The sequence below is a fragment of the Anolis carolinensis genome, chromosome 3 (assembly GCF_035594765.1).
Source record: "Anolis carolinensis isolate JA03-04 chromosome 3, rAnoCar3.1.pri, whole genome shotgun sequence".
NCBI classification, from domain to species: domain Eukaryota; kingdom Metazoa; phylum Chordata; class Lepidosauria; order Squamata; family Dactyloidae; genus Anolis; species Anolis carolinensis.
In genome coordinates, this window is record NC_085843.1 from 24,484,997 (window position 1) to 24,493,639 (window position 8,643).

Below are 8,643 nucleotides of genomic sequence, written 5' to 3' on the forward strand. Positions count from 1 at the left end.
ACAATGTTGTTGACGGCTGCAAGGTTATTAATAGCAAGAAATTGGAAAGGAGCGGTGGAAATTAAAATAGAGGAATGGTACAAGGAAATTTGTAAAATAGCAATAAATGATAAATTAACATGTAATTTAAATGTTAAAAAGGCCTAAGGAAGAAAAATGATTTTGAAAGTATATGGAAGAAATGTATCGAAGAAACATTAAGAAGAGAAGATGGGAACCAACCCCCACCAGAAGAAATGAGGTTCTGGTGGGACTATAAAGAAATGGACTCCAATGACGGGGAGCACAATGGGTAGCACACTGGGGGAAGGAAAAGAATTAATTATACCAATTGTAAAGATGTTTCTTTCTTTTGTAACATAATGAATAGAAATGTAATAAAAATTAAATAAAAAAACAAATATGACTAAGATTTAGAAAGGCATTCTTGAAGAAATTAGGAAAGAATAATCCAGGCCATGCTGCTGCTGCTCAGTCATTTAGTCATCTCCGACTCTTCGTGACCTCATGGATCAGCCCACGCCAGAGCTCCCTGTCAGCTGTTGCCAACCCCAGTTCCTTCAAGGTCAAGCCAGTCACTTCAAGGATACTGTCCACCCATCTTGCCCTTGGTCGGCCTCTCTTCCTTTTTCCTTCCATTTTCCCCAGCATCGTGATCCTTTCCAAGCTTTCCTGTCTTTAGCAGTTCCAAATTCTATGTATAGTTGCATTCTAATTCCAAATTGTATGTATATTTGTGAAAGCTGAACAGTGAAGAAAGCTGATTGGAAGAGAATCAATTCATTCAAAGTATGTTGCTGGAGAAGTTTTACAGATACCATGGACTGCCAAAAAGACAAGTTAATGGATATCAGAGCAAATCAAGCCTGAATTCTCACTATTACTGAAGATAACTAAACCGAGGCTGTTGTACTTTAGACATAACATGAAATATATGGAAAAGATTATAATGCTTGATAAAGTGGCATTGGAAAATATTATAATGCTTGATAAAGTGAAAGGTAATAGGAAAAGAGGAAGACCATAGTACATGGGGAGTTTATAAAACTTGAGCAGGTCAGTTGATGACTAGGGCTCTTGAAGGTCTCTCACTCATAGGGTAAACATGAGTTGAAGTCTACTTGATAGCAAAAAATAACAAAATTAAGAGCTTATCAACACATTAGCAACAGTTATAGAACTTAATAACATCAGGCTCAGGAACTCACTGACATCATCGTGCAAGGTGACCAAGGCTATCAGTAACTAGAAATGCCCCTTTGCTTTCTTCAAAGTGCAAAAGTGGAGAGGGACTTACATGGAAACAGATATGTCCAGACATCAGGAGAAGAACATTTTAATCTACTTGGGCAAATTGAGAAGAGAACTTCATGAAATAGACATATCTATCCAACCATATTGAGACGTTTGGCGCTCTCCTTTTCTGTTGGATTAATGACAATGGTTTGCTCTTACAGAAAAGTGAGAGAGCTCATCTAGAGTGATTCACCAATTACTGCCACTAGAAGCGTATGTGCTAAAAGCAACATTCTGTGTGCTAAAAGCATACATTTGAGCTTTTGAGCAATAAACAGAGATTCTACTATTACATATCATGTTAATTTAACCCCACTGTATATATTTTTTTCCTCTCTACCCATGCATATATAAATATACTTGCTAACTGAAGACAGCATTCATGAATCTGATGAAGTGGGATCTGCTTTATAAAAATTTATGCCGTAACACATTATTCTTTAAGGAGCTGCAAGACATGTTGTTTTCCCGAAGTTTTGGTTTACTGGGAGGAGATAAGTATATTTTTCAGCAGTTACTTGGCTAGTTTTGTTTATATAACACATGGTAGTTGTGTTGTCCTGGGATAAGACAAGGAAAATAAAAGATATTGTTTGTCAACAAACTCTTCCTAATTATCACATAAAGAAACAGTCAGCCCTCTACAATCACTGGAGTTGGGGGCACAAGACCCTTGTGAAAATGGAAACAAACATGAATTAAATAAATGCTATATTTTTAACTTAGTTAACTTATCTCAAGTAATCTCTAGACTTTCTCTATAGTCAACTTGCTTTGGGACTCAATAATAGAGATGTGCTGGAAGATCTACAGATTATAGAGAGGTGGGCTTTCTATGTTGTTGTTTATTCGTTCAGTCGCTTCCGACTCTTTGTGACCACATGGACCAGCCCACACCAGAGCTTCCTGTTGGCCGTCACCACCCCCAACTCCTTCAGGATCAAGCCAGTCAGTTCACGAATAACATATATCCAGAAGCGACTCAAGTTGCTCCTGACACGAAAAAAAATCTTGCCCTTGGTCGGCCCCTCTTCCTTTTTCCTTAAATTTTCCCCAGCATCATTCTCTTCTATAACCTTTTTCTGTCTTCTCATCATGTGGCCTAAATACTTCATCTTTGCCTCTAATATCCTCCCCTCCAGTGAGCAGCCAGGCATTACTTCCTGGAGTATGGACTGGTTTGATCTTTTTGTGGTCCAAGGCACTCTCAGAATTTTCCTCCAACACCACAGTTCAAAAGTGTCTATCTTCCTTCACTCTGTATTCCAGTCTCACATCCATAGGTCACTATGGGGAATACCATATATGGGGCTTTCTATATCCTCCCAACATCTGGCAGAAGTTTAGCATAGAGAAACCCTGGAGGATCTACAGATTCTGTATTAATTAAATCTGTAAAACTGTCAAATCTTCAAAAGTTAATTCCACAAATATGGAATGAGCTAATTGTGGCTCTCAATACTCACATGTATTAAGGTGGCAAGTCAAGAAATCATCATGGTAAATGAAAGCATACTAACAACTGGAATCTTCCAGATTATTTATCCATGCCTCACAACCTCTGAGGATGCCTGTCATAGATGTGGGTGAAACGTCAGGAGAGAATACTTCTGGAACATGGCCACACAGCCCGAAAGACATACAACAACCCTGTGATCCCTGCCATGAAAGTCTTCGACAACATATTTTATTTTTATTTTATGACTGTCACCTTAATTTTACAGAAGTTGGTCCTTGGCTGATCTTTATGGAAAACCTTGTCAAATTAGCAGAGATGTTTTGTGGGATGGTGAGGGCAAGTCGGTTAAGCATGGAACCTTATTTGCAATGCAAATGTTTCTTTTAAGGACATTAACTCTGACCTGCGCACTTCATTGAAGCTGTGTCAGTTTTTAAGGACCTGGTGTTCTTTCCAGATTTAATTTGACTGTGTTTTCTTCTTGATTAGAGACTAGAAATGCAAGACATTTGATGTGTTCTGTTGTCATTTACTTGGGACAAAGCCATCTTGAACTCAGTGAGGTATACTTTTGAGTAGGTATTATTTATTTATTTATAAATAATATCAGTCAGTTTAATAAATATTTTAGGAGAGCCGCTTTTATTCAGGATGCAGACAAGATGGGGCTAGATGATTATATCAAAAATCTTCTCTGCATCCAAAGGGAACACTCCTACTTTTGTTCTCAATTATTTCTTATTCCTATAGGAGCTGTGGTGGCAGAATGAGTTGAACCTTTGTGCAAGCTGAACTCCTGACCTAAAGATTGGCGGTTTGCATCTGCGGGATGAGGTGAGCTCCCATCTGTCAGCCCTAGCTTCATGAGAGGACATGAGAAAGGCCCTCCGCAGGGTGGTAACACATCCGGACATCCCCCAGGCGATGTGTCTGAAGACAGCTGATTCTCTCACTCCAGAAGCGACTTGCCTTAATTCACTCCTGAAACAATAAAAAAAAATCTTACTCTTGTTGGCATCTTCTGGCCACCGCACTCTGGTTGTTACTGCATTGTATAATTAATGCTGTTTCACCCCACTTTAACTGTTATGGCTCAATGCAATGGAATCATGGGAGTTGTTGTTCCTATAAGTTATTCAGCCTTCTCTGCCCTAGTACCTCATCAAACTATAATTCCCAGGATTCCCTAGCATTGAGCCAAGGCCAATAAAGTGGGGTCAAACTGAATTAATTTCACAGTGCAGCATAAAGAAGGTCAGATTGGTTTGCTTGTCAAAGACAAAAACAAAAAACATATATATGTAGATTTAAGTCTTTGTCAAGAACACGTAGGACTCTACAGAAGTATTTGATTTAAAAAAAACATATTTAATGTGCAACAAAGTGTTCCATTTCTATCTTTTAATGTCCAGAAAGTGATGCTGTTATTATGTTTGCTTAAAAATATAAACAAGGAAGCACCTGCTTTCACCTACATTTCCTGCATTAATCCAGCTTTGCTCAACACAGGAAAACACAAGTTCACTTTATTTGTTTATTTGGTCACTATCATAACTTTATTTTTGGTGTAAGGAGCTGACTTTTGTTAGTGATGGATTGACTTTGGTTACAAATTCTTCTTTTTCTTCAAGTTATTTTCTGTTAGCTAAAATGTATCCTTTATTTATTTATTTATTTATTTATTTATTTACAGTATTTATACCCCACCCTTCTCACACCGGAGGGGATTCAAAGCGGCTTACAGAACACACATACGGCAAACATTCAGTGCCAATTATACAATTAACAGAGACAGACAACACAAACAGAGGTAAAGGCAGTTTTCCCATCTTATTTCTGGCATCTTGGAGGCTGTGCTCAACTCTGGTTGGGGGGGGGGGGCTGTCACTCCATTTTCCATGCTGAGGAGCTTTCTTCTGATTGGTGTCCTTAATGGTGCTTTTATTACCTCCTCGCTAAAAGCAGTAACTATTTACTCACATTTCTGCTTTCAACCTGCTAGGTGGGCAGGTGAGCTGGGGTTAATGGCGGATGGTCACCCCGACCCAGGATAGAACTGCCAAGCTTTCAATGGGCAGAATCTTTCTGCAACACAGTGGTTTAGTCTGCCATGCTAAGCCTGGCCCCTATATAAATTGTAAAATCCATCCTATTGTGATGTAATATTCTGAGCATTGTACTACAGCTCAGGATTTGAATCCTTGCTAGGCCATGGGAACCCACTGGATGAGCTTAGACAAGTCATACTCTCTCAACCTCAGAGAGAGGAAAAAGCAATCTGCCTGATCAAATGTATACCAAGAAAACTCTGTGATAGGCTTGCCTTAAAATTGCCATACGTCAGAAATGACTTGAAGGCAAATAACAATAACAGCAAGCAACAGGAACAAAAATGAAAGCAGTATGTTCACCATCAGCAGAGTTATTAAAATTTCATCCCATTAATTTGCTTGGAGCCCCTGGTGGCACAGTGGGTTAAACGGCAGAACTGCTGAACTTGCTGACCAAAAGGTTGGTGGTTCAAATCCAGGAAGTGGGTTGAACTCCCGCTGTTAGCACTAGCTTCTGCCAATCTAGCAGTTCAAAGACATGCAAATGTGAGTAGATCAATAGGTACTGCTTGGCAGAAAGGTAAGGGCACTCCATGCAGTCATGCTGGCCACATGACCTTGGCGGCATCTACAGACAACACCGGTTTTCATCTTAGAAATGGAGATGTGCACCAACCCCCAGAGTCGGACACGACTAGTCTTAATGTCAGGGGAAAACCTTTACTTTTACTAATGTGCTTGAATTTTCCCCATCAAATTCTGGGCAGAATGTAGGAGGTATGTTAATAAAATAAATTTTGATACATTCATTTGTCTCCCTCCAACAGTATCCCAGTCTCGAAAGTGGAATATTGTAAAAGGTAAGATAATATGACCTCTCTGCTTTCTGTAATCTAAAAACTGCATGGGACCCACCTTTGACTCAAGGAGAGCAGCAATTAAAGGGAATTGCTCTGTTTTCAATTACACTACTGAAGCTGACTCTCCGTGCTCTTTTTAATATTTCTGCTTCTCCTTTTCATAGGCTTCTTTTATCTGTAGAAGCTCTTAAAATGGATGTGATGATGGAACCAGAGAAGAAATTTGCATTTCGAAATTTTTCTTGAGACTCTCCCTTTGTGGGGTCCGTATATGAAAAGATTTTCAATGAGTCATATGGAGGGAATCACACAACATTTGGTATGTTGGTGGAGGAAGGTGTGTTGCCTCTTGTGTGTTTATGTGAGTGTATATATTTCCATTTTAATTTCTGTGTAGGGTTTTGAATATTTATCTTAGGCTTATTAAATTTCCAGTCCATATATGCTGGCTTTTCCCACAAAGGAAAAACATATGATCAGGGGCATTCCCACCCAGTGTGGAAAGGTTTGCAACATGTGGATGCTTTGAAAAAAATAACTAGCATTTACACAGCACAAAAGGCCTCAATTCAGAGATGGCTAGGATTATAATCATAGACTCATGGAATTGGAAGAGACTACAAGAGCTATTCACCCCAAACTTCTACCATACAGAAATACACAGTCAAAGCACTCCTGACAGATGGCCCTCTAGATTGGTTTTAAAACTTCCCAAAAAAAGGAGACTCCACACACTCCGAATGAGTTGTTTAACAGTTCTGACCAGCAGAGATTTTTTCCTAGCATTTAAGTGGAATTTTTATTCCTGAAATTGGAATCAATGGCTTCATTTCGTAGTAAAATAGTGGCAAAAAAACAAGCTCATCCCCTCCTCAATATGACATCCTTTCAGATACTTAAACATGGCTATTCTGTCCCCTCTCAACCTTCTCTCCTCCAAGCTAAACATACTCAGCTACCTCCAGCTGCTCCTCATAAGACTTAGCTTCCAACCCTTTGATCATTTTGGTCACTCTTCTCTGGACAAATACTAGCTTGTCAATAATGTCCTCCTTCAATTGTGGCACCCAGAACTGGGCACAGTATTCCAGGTGAGTTCTGACAAAGCAGAATAGGCTGATGGATCGCAAGTCAGTGGCATGTTAGGTTTGTGATCAAAGGAGCTATCCAAGGTGCTGAACTTGGTTGAGAGCTTTCTTCAAGGCTGGTTTAAAATGGATCATTTAAACCCTGGAATGCATTCTAACACCAGCTGCCACTACTTCAGTTATGGCCTTGAGCCATGGGGAGAGGCAGGTAAGAAGTAAAATATGATATTGCTGCTGCTATTATTATTATTATTATTATTATTATTATTATTATTATTGACACAATGACATTGTATGACATAGCAAACAAGATAGATATGCTGGATTTCGTATCACAAAATCACAAGTCGAACACTTCCCAAGTGTCTAGGAATGTGTGATGTATTTTCAAATGATGTGTACAGATCCCAGTAGGGTGGCCTTTTGAAGTTGGCAGATCGTAATTTTGTCAATGTCTATTGTTTCCAAATGCTGGCTGAGATCTTTTGGCACGGCACCCAATGTGCCCATCACCATCTGTACCATCTGTACTGGTTTCTGCCAGAGTCTTTGACAACACAATGTGTGGTTACCTTCATCTCCCTGGATTAAGTTGTGGTTAGTATCAAAGTCCAGTATTCTCTAGGGCAGGTTCACCTGGAATCATAACCCTCTACACCAGGCATGGGCAAACTTGGGCCCTCCAGGTGTTTTGGACTCCCACTCCTACAATTCCTAACAGCCTACTGGCTGCTCTACACTATGCCTTTTCAGAGTTACAGGGCTATGACTCTACTGATGAGGCACTAGAGATCTTTAGGTGTGAATCTACAGTGTAGAATTAGTACAGTTTGACCCCACTTGAACAGCCATGGCTCAGTGCTCTCACCTTCCTTGCTCAAGAGTACTAGTGGCTCCTCAAAGTACATAGCATTGAGCCATGACAAGTGGAGTGGAGTCAAAAACAACATCAATTCTACAGATGCTTCCTAGGCTGAGGATTCTGAGTGCTTCCCTAAACCAGTGGTTCCCAACCTGTGGGCTGCGAGACCTAGAATAAGGTCCATGAGACATGTGGGGAAAATCAGCTCTTTGTTGTTTATTCATTCAGTCCCTTCCGACTCATTGTGGCCTCATGGACCAGCCCATGCCAGAGCTCCCTGTTAGCCATCGCCACCCCCAGCTCCTTCAAGGTCAAGCCAGTCCCTTCATGGATACCATCCATCATCTTTGCCTCATCTTGCACTTGGTCGAGCCCCTCTTCCTTTTCCCTGCCATTTCCCCCAGCATCGTTCTCTTCTCCAAGCTTTCCTGTCTTCTCATGATGTAGCCAAAGTGCTTCATCTTTGCCTCTAATATCCTTCCCTCCAGTGAGCAGCCAGACATTATTTCCTGGAGGATGGACTGGTTGGATCTTCTTGCGGTCCAAGGCACTCTCAGGATTTTCCTCCAGCACCAGAGTTCAAAAGCGTCTATCTTCCTTCGCTCAGCCTTCCTTATGGTCCAGCTCTCGCATCCATAGGTTACTATGGGGAATACCATTGCTTTGACTATGCGGACCTTTGTTGCCAGTGTGATGTCTCTAATCTTCACTATTTTATTGAAGTTGGCCATTGCTCTCCTCCCAAGAAGTAAACGTCTTCTGATTTCCTGGCTGCAGTCTGCATCTGCAGTAATCTTCGCACCTAGAAATATAAAGTCTGTCACTGCCTCCACGTTTTCTCCCTCTATTTATCAGTTATCACGCAGTCTGGTTGCCATTATCTTGGCTTTCTTGATGTTTACCTGCAACCCAACTTTTGCACTTTTGTCTTTCAACTTGGTTATAAGGCTTCTCAGCTCTTCCTCACCTTCAGCCATCAGAGTGGTGTCATCTGCATATCTAAGGTTGTAAATGTTTAAACCCCCAG

General features: G+C 40.5%; 1 long non-coding RNA gene across 1 annotated transcript; it reads right to left on the minus strand.

The window, feature by feature from the left end:
- Nucleotides 1–3,378: 3,378 nt before the first annotated feature.
- On the minus strand, nt 3,379–5,012 carry LOC134298045 (uncharacterized). The gene is made up of 2 exons (XR_010005026.1): nt 4,736–5,012; nt 3,379–3,736 (listed from the first exon to the last, which is right to left on the minus strand). It is a non-coding gene; the product is annotated as an uncharacterized LOC134298045 (long non-coding RNA).
- Nucleotides 5,013–8,643: the final 3,631 nt, after the last annotated feature.